Below are 12,150 nucleotides of genomic sequence, written 5' to 3'. Positions count from 1 at the left end.
ATACAGAGCGAAGATGGGAGATGCTAGGGTTGTGCATATGTATTGTATGTAAGATCTCAGGAAATAAATAGAGGGCAAAGAATCTTGTACAGGGAAGTCACACTTTTCAGAGACGACCCCGTGCCACCCAACAGTGTCAATAAACATACCACTTTCTAACTTTAATTAGTTAGAGAGTCTTTGTCTGTGATCTTCAGTTTTAACAACTCAGTTGCATTGCTGCTCCCCCATGTGATTGTTCTTTGTCTGTTAGCTATTTTGTCAGCAGTGTTTCTCTATAAAGTTTTTTATACCACTTGAATCGCACCAAAAACATGCACCCAGCTGAACCTCTGAAATTTTGGTGAATTGTGTGTAGATGCTGACATGTATTTCTGGGAAAGTAAAATACACTAAGGGCACTCTGTCCCCTTCAAAGGCACTTGTAAGGAGTGATCCTCGAGCTTTAAAAGATCCTTCATTTTCTATGAGCATTTCACTATCTTCATTACTGACTAGAGCCACAAAACTCAAGCCAGCAGAAATTTGGAGAGGAGCTGTGAACTTTTCTAGCCATGTATATTTTAAAATGCTAACCTGTAATTTACATAGTTATGGAAGACTCAGAACTCGGTTTTCTTCCATGTGATTCTCCATTAGTCCCACTGATTATCCATTGTTTCACTGCTTTTTAGAACAACCAATCCAGTTTTGTTTGACCTAGTAATAAGGACAGTAGAACAGAACAGCATTTTACTCTTATCAAGGACAATAGAACAGAAGAGCACAGCCTTGGTGAAATAGATAAAGGATGTAACTTAGGCAAGCAGAAGTCATGAAAAATGCAAGCAGGATGCCAACTCAACTCTGCAAGGCTGACACAGTAGAAGTTATGCAAAACAATGATATTGTGCTTACTCAAAAGTGGGTATCAAGGAACAGCTACATAAAAAGGACAATGGATGTTGAAGACAGACCCCAAAGAATCACATAAGGACTTCCAATAAGGGGTGCAACTATGTAAAACAAAGCTAAGTAAGCGTGGGTAGCTAATGAATATGCAATCAGTGTGCATGATAAAAACTCTCTTCACCCAATGCTCGGGGCACTCAATTAGAGGAAGGATCCTCCAAGTGACCAGCATTCTGCAATAAAGAATTCCTGCTTTCTAATTCTCAAAACTGTGTTAGAAAGTGTCTGTCTGGCCAATTTCGATATCACAAACTACAAACTGTCCCTGATCTGGCACTCATGAAGACAGTTCTTCAGCACAGGAATAAATAGTTGCATAGCCCATCAGGAATGTCTGTGTCAAGTTCTCCTCCAGTGACTGAGCTAAAGAGCAGCTACTGACTGTGCAACTTGAGTGGAAAGAATCTCTTTCATGTATCTAGAGACTCAAGCACTTATCACAGCATACAGATGGTCTGTATGCCTCATGAAAAGAGGAGGGGTTGGGCTGCAGAGAACCAGTCCCTCATATGAATGCAAGCAGGTGGCTATTGGTCAGTGGGCTGGGTTGTGACCAATCAGAGTCAAACATGGAGTCTTTAAATAGCCTATAAAAAGAGGTGGGTATATGAATAAAGTCTCTCTGCTGCATGAAACCTCAGTGTCATGTCATCTGTCCATCCCCATGCACCGCGACAAGCACTCATATTCTGGTGCTGACCTATTTAGAGATGGCACTGCTGGGTATGCCTAACACACAAATAGAATGCATTGATATGCTGTGGCTTGAACCCCTGAAGTACACATAACACCCTTTTGTCATTAATTTTGCCTATGCTAGGCTGTGATCAGTTGTTACGTGCCGACACCTTGATATCCAATCCACCAAGAGGATGACTATAGGATGGCAGACAACTTGAGAGTCTGTCTTTCACTAATAATAGAATAATTAACGTTAGAAAATACCTCCAAGTTCATTGAATCCAACTGATGCCTTAAAGACCTAGAAATAAAACAACACACCTTTGAGACAGTATAGGAGGTAATATAAAGGCTGGTCTTTATTGAAGGCCTCCAGGGGCAGATATGGAAAAATGCCCACCCCTACAGGGGGTGAATACAGTTTTATAAGTTTAGCAAAATAGCATAACTGAAAAAAAAAAATCCCAATTAGGAGCACACGTAATGAGGTAATTCCTCCCTTTTGGTTCCAGGTCTTCTTTAGCCTCCCTTAGATATGAACTAAACTTTGTTTATGCAAATGTGTCTCAAAGAGCTGGTTTCAACCTTGGCTACAAGGAAGAACCAAGATAGGATAGGGACCTTGGACATCCCTGGGGTTTGGAGCCACTGGAATGTGTTTTGTCATTCTGCCTGTCAGGGTAGGGGAAAGGTACTGGAGCTAGCTACAAATACAATAATAGGGTACAGAACTACAAATATATATTTGGGAAATATAAAAGCAAAAATCATTCTGGCATCACAATCTTTGACCAAACACCACCATGTCAAGCAAACCATACCACTAAGTGTCACATCCAGTAGTTTCTTGAACATTTCTAGGGATTGTGACTCTACCACCTCCCTGGTCAGCCTATTCCAATGCCTGACTACCTTTTCAGTGAAGAAATTCTTCCTTGATGTCCAACCTGAACCTCTCCTGGTGCAGCTTGAAGCCATTTCCTCTTGTCCTGTCACTAGTTGCCTGGGAGAAGAGGCTGACCCTCATATTACTACACTGTCCTTTCCAGTAGTTATAGAGAATGATAAAGTCTCCCCTGAGCCTCCTTTTCTTCAGGCTAAAAAATCCCAGCTCCCTCAGCCATTCCTCAGAAGACTTGTGCTCCAGACCCGTCACCAGTGTTGTTGCCTTTCTTTGGACATGCTCCAGTACCTCAATGTCTTTCTTAAAACCAGTTGCCCAGAACTGGAGATAGCACTTGAGGTACAGCCTCACCAGTGCCGAGCACAGTGGGACAATCACTTCCCTGGTCCTGCTGAGCACATTATTTTTGACACAGGCCAGGATGCCTGTCCTGGGTAACCCAAAAAATGTGTATTGTACTCCATATCTTCTTTACGTCAACCTTCCCAAAATTATTAGTGTCCCTTTAAGACCAGGGGGCTGGAAGGAGAAAAAGAGTGTTTTACACCTGAGTTCACAAAGGCGGGGAGGTCTGGGGTCCCATTAAGTTGAATTGCAGTGAAAAATCAAGACCCCACAATTCCTATAAAGAATTGTAGGGAACAGTATGTTTATTACAGCGCTAGAGGCATGTGGGGAATCATTCCCCTACCAAGGACATGCGTGCCCCTGAAAACTCCCGATCTTTATTTATTACTGTTACTAATTTACATATTCATAGAATTTCACAATAGGTTCATGCATATTCATTCTGCTGATTTTGCGTTACATGTACAGTTAGTTACACATGTACTCAGTTTTTGTCAGAAAGTACAGAAAGAACTCCTGGGTCACTCTGTGCTGTCTATTTCAAGGTCCAAGGCATCTTTCGTATCTCTTATATCTTTAGCTTGGAAATTTGCATTCTTTCTTCTAAGCTGGGGCAGTTTTGCTAGTGCTGCAGTTGCCAGACTAAACAGCATATTTTACTTATGTTAGCAAGCTCAAAGAGGCACATTTCACCTAAATCCACATGGATTTCTACCCTGTTAAATTTTCACTCTGTCTCAAAGTGACAGGGAACATTAAGTCAGAGCTGTCTTCTGTTCTCTCCACCTTCAGAGCAGAGGCAGAGGCTCTTTTGTCTCTCTCCAAGCTCCAGAGGGAAAGTTGCATGGCTCAGGTATCCGAGAAACTGTATTTCACAATCCTAAACTGTTTCAGAGCAAATTTTGCAATACATGTCCGTAGCAGCACCACCAAGTTGGGATCAGTAGGAGCCGGGGCCACAGTTTTTCGGTATTCAGCTGGATGCTTCTTTCCCCATGTAGTGGGTTGATCCTGGCTGCATGTCAGGCACACCAAAGCTGCTCTCTCACTCCCCTCTGCAGTTGGACAGAGTAGAGAAAATATAATTAAGGGTTTACAAGTTAAGATGAAGACCAGGAGGCATCATTCACCAAATACCTTAATGGGCAAAGCAAGTTTGAATTAGAGATATTAATTGAATTTATTGCTAACAACATCAGAACAGGATAATGAGAAGCAAAATAAGACCCTTAAAAACACCGTCACCCACCTCCTCCTTCCTTCCCTGCGCCTGGCTCTCAGCGGCCACAGGATGGAGGTTTGCCGACTAGCTGTCCCGCTTGTGGCCGGAGGGCAGACACGCGAGTGGCCACCCCCCCCAAGTCTCTGCCGAGACTGTTGCGGGTGGCGGTAATTGCCACGGCGTGGGTAGCACAGCAGAGGCACAGAGCATGAGGAAACTGAGGCAAAGGAATAAGGGAAGGACACTTGTCTGAGTCTCCAAAGATTTAATCTCGAAGTGGGGGCAGAGCAAGTGACAAGTCTGAACCTGAACGGACTACTTTTATAGGGTAGAGGGAACACGGGGAGGACACAACCTTTGACCAATAGGAAGGCATTAGGGGAGGGGTGCAGGGTAAGGGCTCCCCAATAGAAGCCAACATGGGGAGGGAGCAAACCTTACAATCCAATTCTGCTTCGAGGAAGGGATGAAAGACAGGGAACACTCCAGAACCAAAGGAGTGTGCTATATTTGACAGACAGGGGTAAGACAAAGGAACAAGGGAGGTATACAGGTGGATTGACATGTGGATTGACATATATTTTGGCAGGGAAAACTCTGGTAAACAACTCAGTACGGAGCCATTAGGGAAGCCAAATGGGGTACAGAGAACGAACCATTAGAAACTTATAACAAGGAATATCAAAACATACTACAGAAGAACAAACTGTAAAATAACAGACTAACACACTTCCCAGCTCTACCTCCTCCCCCAGTGGCACAGGGACATGGGGAAAGGGGGTTATGATCAGTTCATCACCCGTTGTTTCTCCTGCTGCTCAGGGAGGAGTCATTCCCCTGCTGTACCATGGGGTCCTTCCCAGAGGAGGCAGTTCTCCATGAACTTCTCCAATATGAGTCCATCCCATGGGCAACAGTCCTCCCCAAACTGCTGCAGCGTGGGTCATTCTTTGATGAGGTGCAGTCCTTCAAGGACAGGCTGCTCCAGTGTGGGGTCCTCTCTCCATGGGCATCCCACAGGCTCACAGCCTCCTCTCAGGCATCCACCTGCTCCAGCGTGGGGCTCCTCCATGGGCCGCAGGTGGATTTCTGTATCCCTGTTGACCTCCATGGGCTTCAGGGGGACAGTCTGCTTCACCATGGTCTTCACCACAGGCTGCAGAGGTGTCCTAGATTGCAAGGCAATATGTATTCTATTTGCCATCTGTTAGAGGTGTGGCAGTTATCTTCTGTTAATTAGGCAGTTTTCTTTACCTCTTCCACAAACCAATCCTCCCTCTGGGGAGACATCTGCTGTTAATGTGCTACTGAATGTCACTGCATGACTGATAAAAATTACATCATCCCATTGTGAGATGCTCCGCCCAGAAGGAGGAGCCAAGCATTCCTACCTGGATATAATCTGAGATTTTTGGGACATCAGAACAGCCTTTCCACTGGATTCCCAGAGGAACAACTGCCTTTTCCACTGGATCTTCAGAGGAAGACTACACCCTTCTACAGGATCATTGCTCCAACAGAACCACACCTGCCACTCCAGGAGGACTGCAGCCACAATTCCATTTGGACTGCTACCAACACCCTGACCAACAGGGTATCAGGTCGTATTCTGACTCTGTCAGTGTTGTTTTGTAGTACTGCATTGTTTATTTTATTTATTTATTTTCTTCCCTAATAAAGAACTGTTATTTCTGCTCCCATATCTTTGCTTGAGAGATGCCCTAAATTTCAAATTTATAACAATTTGGAGGGAGGGGGTTTACATTTTCCATTTCAGGGGAGGCTCCTGCCTTCCTTAGCAGACTACCTATCTTTTCAAACCAAGATCAGAGGAATCTCAGCTCCTGTGCCTGAAGCACCTCCCCCCCCCTTCACTGACCTTGGTGTCTGCAGTTGTTCTTTTCGCATTTTCTCACTCTGTTCTTTTCTGACAACAATTACAATAACTCTTTTTTCTTTCTTCTTAAATATGTTATCACAGAGGTGTTATCATTTCTAATTGGCCTAACCTTGGCCAATGGCACGTCCATCTTTGGAGCCACCAGGTATTGGCTCTGCTGGACATGAAGGAAGCTTCCAGCAGCTTCTCACAGAAGCCACCCCAGTAGCCCCCCCTGCTACCAAAGCTTGGCCATGCATAACCAATACACCCCACTACACAGTAGCAACTTGGAACTGCAGCACCGGCACCAATGGGGTCCAGTAGGCTGAAAAAAAGCAGAAAAACTGATATCACACTTCTGGAGCTGCCCCAGACAACACCAGCAGCCCCCATCTGCTACCAATGTCATCAGGAATGTTCCCAGAGGCTGAAGGGGGAGGGTATTACAGAGCTACCCCTACATCAAGAATGGTGGGAACTGGGGGTGGAAATCCCAGGTGAACTGCTGTTTACCATAGATCTGAGGAAAATTTGCATTTTAGTAGACACTGGAGCTACTTATTCAGTATTAAATACAAAACAAGGAAAATTAAGCCAAGAAATTGTAAATGTTGTTGATGAAACAAGGCAAGCAGAAAACTGGACATTCTTTAACCCCATTAATTTTAAATTTAACAAGCAAAGGAATGCACACTGATTTTTATATATGCCAGAGTGTCTGATTCCTCTTTTTGGAAGAGGAATCTATTAAGTAAATTGGAACGAACAACAGCACCTAGCCCTTGGAGTTCTGACTCAGAAAGTAGGAAACTTCAAGAGGCCCATGGGGTACTTTTCAAAACAACCAGACAAGGTCAACCAGGGATGGCCCGGATGCCTGCAAGCCCTTAGCAGCAACTGTTCTCCTCATCCAAGAGGCCAGGAAATTGACTTTGGGACAAAAAATAACAGTATATACTCCACATGCCATAACCACTGTATTAGGCCAAAAAGGGGGCATTGGCTTTCTCCAAACTGTATGCTGAAATATCAGACTGTTTTAATGCAGCAAGATGTGGAGTTGAAAGTAACCACAGTGGTAAATCCAGCCCAATTCCTGAATATTCGGATGCAAGGGGAAGAGCAGCTAACCTGTGACTGCTTACAGAAAACTGAGCACGTTTATACAAGCCCACCAGATCTACAAGACGCACTTCATGAAGGTCCAGAGGCAGAGTTCTTTAAAGATGGAAGTAGCTGGGTGCAAGATAGAAAACAAAGAGCTGGCTATGCTGTAGTGTCCTAGGTTGACTGTATGATGCTTTTATCCCCAATCGTCTGTTCTGTTTATGCTGAATGATAAGTTTTGCACCTTTAAGACTTGCTCCAGAAGTGAAGGGGGGGAGAAGAAGTACGGAGTTTGTTTTCAGAAACTGCACTCACTCCTTCACATTCCTTCTCCTGGACTGTGTTGTCTGTGGATGGACAGACAGTGAGACAGAGCTCTCCTTTGCTTTTTAGTTAGTTTTAGGTAGCTGAGGCAAAGAAGTTCCCTGGACTGTGGCTTTTCCTTTTCTTTGGACCTGCTCAAACCTGCTCTGGACTGAACACCAAGAAGAGTACCGGCAGCTCGCACCTGTGGCCCAGCGGGCCGGGCCTGGGCTGCGGCATTTCCAGCACCGGAGGGACTGATAAGAGACTGAGTGAGCCGAGCTGCAGCCCGGGGGGGGGGGGGGGGGATTTTTCTGAGTTTGTCCCTCTTTTGGAGCGGCAAGAAGTTTCATTGTTTAATATTGTTTAGGTTTTCTTGTTTAATAAACAGTTTTTTCCACTTTTCTCCAAGGAAGTATTTTTTCCCAAACCGGTTGGGAGGAGGGGCCAATTGAATCTCCCTTCTAGAGGAACCCCTTTGTGGGTTCTCTCCCAAATTTGCTCTGAACCAGGACAGTAAGGTAGCTATAACTATTAGTATAGTATAGTGCAGTATTTTTAAAAGCAATTATATTAAAGCTAGCAAAACCAATTATTAAGTAGAGATTGATGTTGCCCATACCAACAACCATGGGTAAAACTCTTTCACTCAGCCTGAAGGAATAATCTTAAGGGGCATCCCCACCCAAGAGAGACACAGACACAGACAGATTCACCCACACACCCCCTCCAAACCTTCTGTCATGGGTAACCCAAAATGCTGTTGTATTCCGTATCTATCGATGCCAGAAAATTGTTACTGTCTCTTTAAGACCCTTCAGCCAGAAAACGGAACCAGGGATCTCAGGACAGGTGGGGGTTCCTGCGGTCCTTTAAAAGATCGAAACACCTGAACTCAATCTCTCTTTCTCCTGCCTGATGGTCTTCACATAAGGGAGAGACTCCACTTCATCTTTTTTCTTTCTCTCTCTTTTGCTGCATGAGTTTTCCCTCTCTGGATTCATGATCTTTGTTTCAGGCAGAGCTCTTTCTCTCTAGCCACTTGGTTTGGCTCTTGGTTTCATGCTATAGAGCCAAGGCTTTTCCTTTTTGCCTTCTCTTTTGGGTTTTTTTTTCTTGTCTCAGAGAGACTGAAGTTAACAGTCTTGGACTGCCTTGGGGAAAATTCCACAGATGCTTGCCTGTTGCCACCATGCCTAGTGGGGCAGCCCTTGCCCCAGTCCAAGCTGCTCTAACTTGCCAGCAGCACCCACCCAAGGAGAGAAAACTACAAGTAGCCCCAGCCCAGATGCCTTGCCTTGACTGCTCCTGCCATCTCCTGCAGAGAGAAAGGTGAAGTCCCTCTGTGAATTCTAGCCCCTTGACCTGGATAATACCAATTGGAGCTCCAGGCATTGAGGAGATAAACAGAGCAGGTGGGGAAGACTTACACAAATCTTGCCTTTGGGAGGGAATTTTCCACCTTGGGAGGGAGTGGTATCCCATAGGATTTAGCAATTTTGTATCTAGCAGTTAATTACTGTTATTTTTTGCCTGTTGCTGTTCTGCTTGTTAGCAAAATGCTATTTTTTTACTTATACCTACTCACATTCATCCCTTATTGGTAGAAAGGGATTGGTTGAACCTATAAAGGGAGGCAACTAATTCCAGAGTGTTATTTAAATTTTATCAAACCTAGACACCCTCCCACTGAAACATAGGACTGGGGTTTTATAGTAAAAAGTGATTGACTGTGAAACATGGGGTTAGAACTAGAAGATATTAATCATAGAAATTAGAAGGTATTGAATAGTAATAGGCATATAAAATAATGGATATTGCTTAGGGCCACATCCTTAGGTTACGTGAGAATATACCGTATCCTGGCCTATGGGAAAGGAAGAGACTACGTGCAGAGCAGCAAGGAGAGACCTGATAAGGAGAAGGAATGTATATGGAAAACAGGATACAGGGTGCAAAGACAACTGAAAATGGGGCCCCTTATGTTCTGGAAACAGATGGATCCTGGCCCCTGGCTTGGACCATGGCCAAGGAATCAATGGGCATGTGCAAAGCAGTGGGGTCGAAAAGTCAGCCTGAAGAAGACCATTCTTACTTCATCCCTTTTACGACCCCCGAAGCCTGGGACGACCACCAGAGACAGCTGCGCAGGCGCAGAGGACCCACAAGCTGATTAGCATACAGAGCGGAGAGGGAGGGGAGCCAGGAAATGACACATGGGGAAACTTAATGCATATGTAACACTCCAGGGGATAAAAGAACACGTGTGTAAGCAAGGGGTACGCATGTATTTGGGGAAATGTCCCACATGCGTCCGGCCAAATAAACATACCTACTTTAAAACTCACTCTGTCTCTGAGTTTTAGAGTCTAGCTCCGCGTGTCAACTGTGTTATCACTTGTTTGTTCCTTTATCAGGTATTTTACCGGGTCTGCTATATCTCTGGACCAAACTCTTGCATTCAAAGCCCCATATCAGCAAAAGTCATGTATGAAAGTCTGAGTTCTTAAGTTCTCTCAGTGACTTAAGCAGTTTGTCTGGCTAATATAGGGCCTTGCTGTCGCTGTTGAGGCAGGGACGGGAATAAAAATGACTCCAAGTTCAGAAGGCAAAGAATGATCCATTTATTCAAAAGTACATTGCTCTTTTACAGAGAACATCGTGAAAACCAATTTCATTGGTCTTAGAGTAAAATCATTCCACACCACTGGTGCACTATGAATAGCACACGGTGGTAGAACATATCTATGACCAATATGAACAGAGAGAAAATAACTGTTTACATTCCTTCCGGAATTTTTCCCAGTCTTAGCCTGGTAGAAATCTCTCTCCTTTTCTCTCTGATTGAACTGAGAATATCTATATGTCCCCCTTTTTGTTTAAAGAAGGAGGTGGTGTTTGTTGCCCTCCTGTAGGGTCCTTTGCAGGAAAGAGAACAAAAACAGCTCAAGAGTTTTATCAATTGTCAATCAAAACCTCAATTGGATATTGGCTCAGAACAGTCAAAGAGATTCCAGACTTATATTATAAATTTCAAGAAATCAGTTACCAACTCCACAATAGTAACAACCCATTGTCAGTTTGCCAAAGGACTGGCAGTCCAACTTGTCAAAACCCATTTCCCAGTGTGAGCAGATGCCCACATGACAGAAAAAAAGGTATTAACAAACATGTGCACATACCCAAATCAGCCAAATTCGGAACCTGGCAAGATGAGTAATATCTGTTTGCCACAGCTGCAAAGCCTTTAGGCCTCTGGGATTTATCCCAGCCAGTAAGGTGCAGCAGGTCAAACCTTTGTTGCCATTCATCAAATTGCTTTTGCAAGATGTGTGCACTTGATAAAAGAATCATGCAAGGCTTTTCCCATGCAGTCATGTCCTCAATGAACAACGTGAGTGATAAAATTGAACTCAGGTCCAAATTGCATCCTCAAAGTTTTCAAAACAATTGAGTAGAATTGACCAAAGTCAGAAACACTTGAGAAATCTCTGAAATGCCATGGCCACAGCCCTTAATTTAATTCTGTCACTTGGGCCGAGACTGATTCGTGGCTTTCCAGTACTTTGAGCTGTCAGTGAAAACGCAGCTCTTTTCCACCTTTTTTTTTTTTTTTTTTTTTCTTTTCCAAAAGAGCCAGCAGCACCGGCGGGCTTTAGGACCCTGTGGTGCTGGGCAAGGCGGGGGACCCAGCCCAAGGGGCCAGGCCAATCCAACCTTATTTTTCGTTGCCCACCCCCACCAGGCTGCCAGAGTCTCAGCAATGCCTCTGGCTTTTCGCCCTCCCCCCGCCCCACCTGGCCATGGATCCTTGGGATCCTGCTCCTCCCGTTCTGCGAACAGGAGCAGGATGCGCAGGGCGCGGGCAGGGGAGGTCTTCCCAGGAATATTAAATTCCACCCAGGATTTGGGGCTCTTGGCACCACTCAACGTGGCGCTGCTCCTCGCTCCCAGCGTGTTTGCGGCCCCACCCCCATCCCCAGCCACAGGACCAGCAGCAGCGATGCTGCTGCGGACCAAGCCGGTGCTCCCTTTTGGTGCCTCTGCCTTTACCTCAGAGGGAAAGAGCTCAGGGCAGTTTGGGGTGAAGAGGAGGGCGTGATGGGCTGGGTGCAGGCTCTGAAACAAGCGGGCTGGATTTGTCGTCCAGCTCAGGGCTGCCAGCTGCTGCCGGCGGCAGATCGCAGAGCGAAGTCACTGCTGATGAGTCGGCTTCAGGCAGCAGACCCCGAGGGGCAGCGAGTGGAGAGCAGGGGGCGCAGTCTCCGCCGCGGCGTGGCACACCGCCACTCCGAGCGAAGCGGGCAGCAGCGGTGGCGGCACAGCGACTTCTCTTGGGAGTGACGCTGGTGGCTGCGGCGACTCTGTCGGTCCCGGGGTGGGCGGTGATGGCGGCGCTGTCAGTCCTGGGGTGGGCGGCAGAGGCGGGGGTCAGCTCGCTCCATCCAGAGCGGTGGGTGAAAAGAGAGGCCAGGCTGCTGCCGCCGCTGGAACGCTGGGCAGAGCGCTGAACCATGATATTGGCAGGGGCAGCGCCATGGCAGGCGCTGGCACCACAGAGGACATCAAGCCAGCCGATCTGCATGGCGCGCGGGGGGGGGACCGGGAGGCAGCTGAGCCTGTCCCATCGGCAAAGCCGAAGCCCCCGCGGGCAGCGGGGGGTGTGCCAGGGGATGAGTCAAAGGCTCCATTGCCAGTCCCGGCAGCACAGGGGGGCGGGACCCGTACATCTGCGCAGGCTCCATAGTCAAT

The 12,150-nt window shown here is 46.2% G+C and overlaps 1 long non-coding RNA gene across 1 annotated transcript in view; it reads left to right on the top strand.

Moving 5' to 3' along the window:
• Positions 1–5,806, top strand: part of LOC137465603 (uncharacterized) — a 605,328-nt gene extending 599,522 nt beyond the window's left edge. Inside the window, exon 2 of the long non-coding RNA XR_010994717.1 lies at positions 5,514–5,806. This is a non-coding gene — a long non-coding RNA (uncharacterized lncRNA). The remainder of the gene's footprint in view (positions 1–5,513) is intronic.
• The last annotated feature ends 6,344 nt before the right edge of the window (positions 5,807–12,150 follow it).

This window comes from Anomalospiza imberbis (assembly GCF_031753505.1).
Source record: "Anomalospiza imberbis isolate Cuckoo-Finch-1a 21T00152 chromosome W unlocalized genomic scaffold, ASM3175350v1 scaffold_31, whole genome shotgun sequence".
NCBI classification, from domain to species: Eukaryota; Metazoa; Chordata; class Aves; order Passeriformes; family Viduidae; genus Anomalospiza; species Anomalospiza imberbis.
The sequence above is the reverse complement of the archived record's forward strand: the minus strand, read 5'-3'. Positions and strand labels throughout refer to the sequence as shown.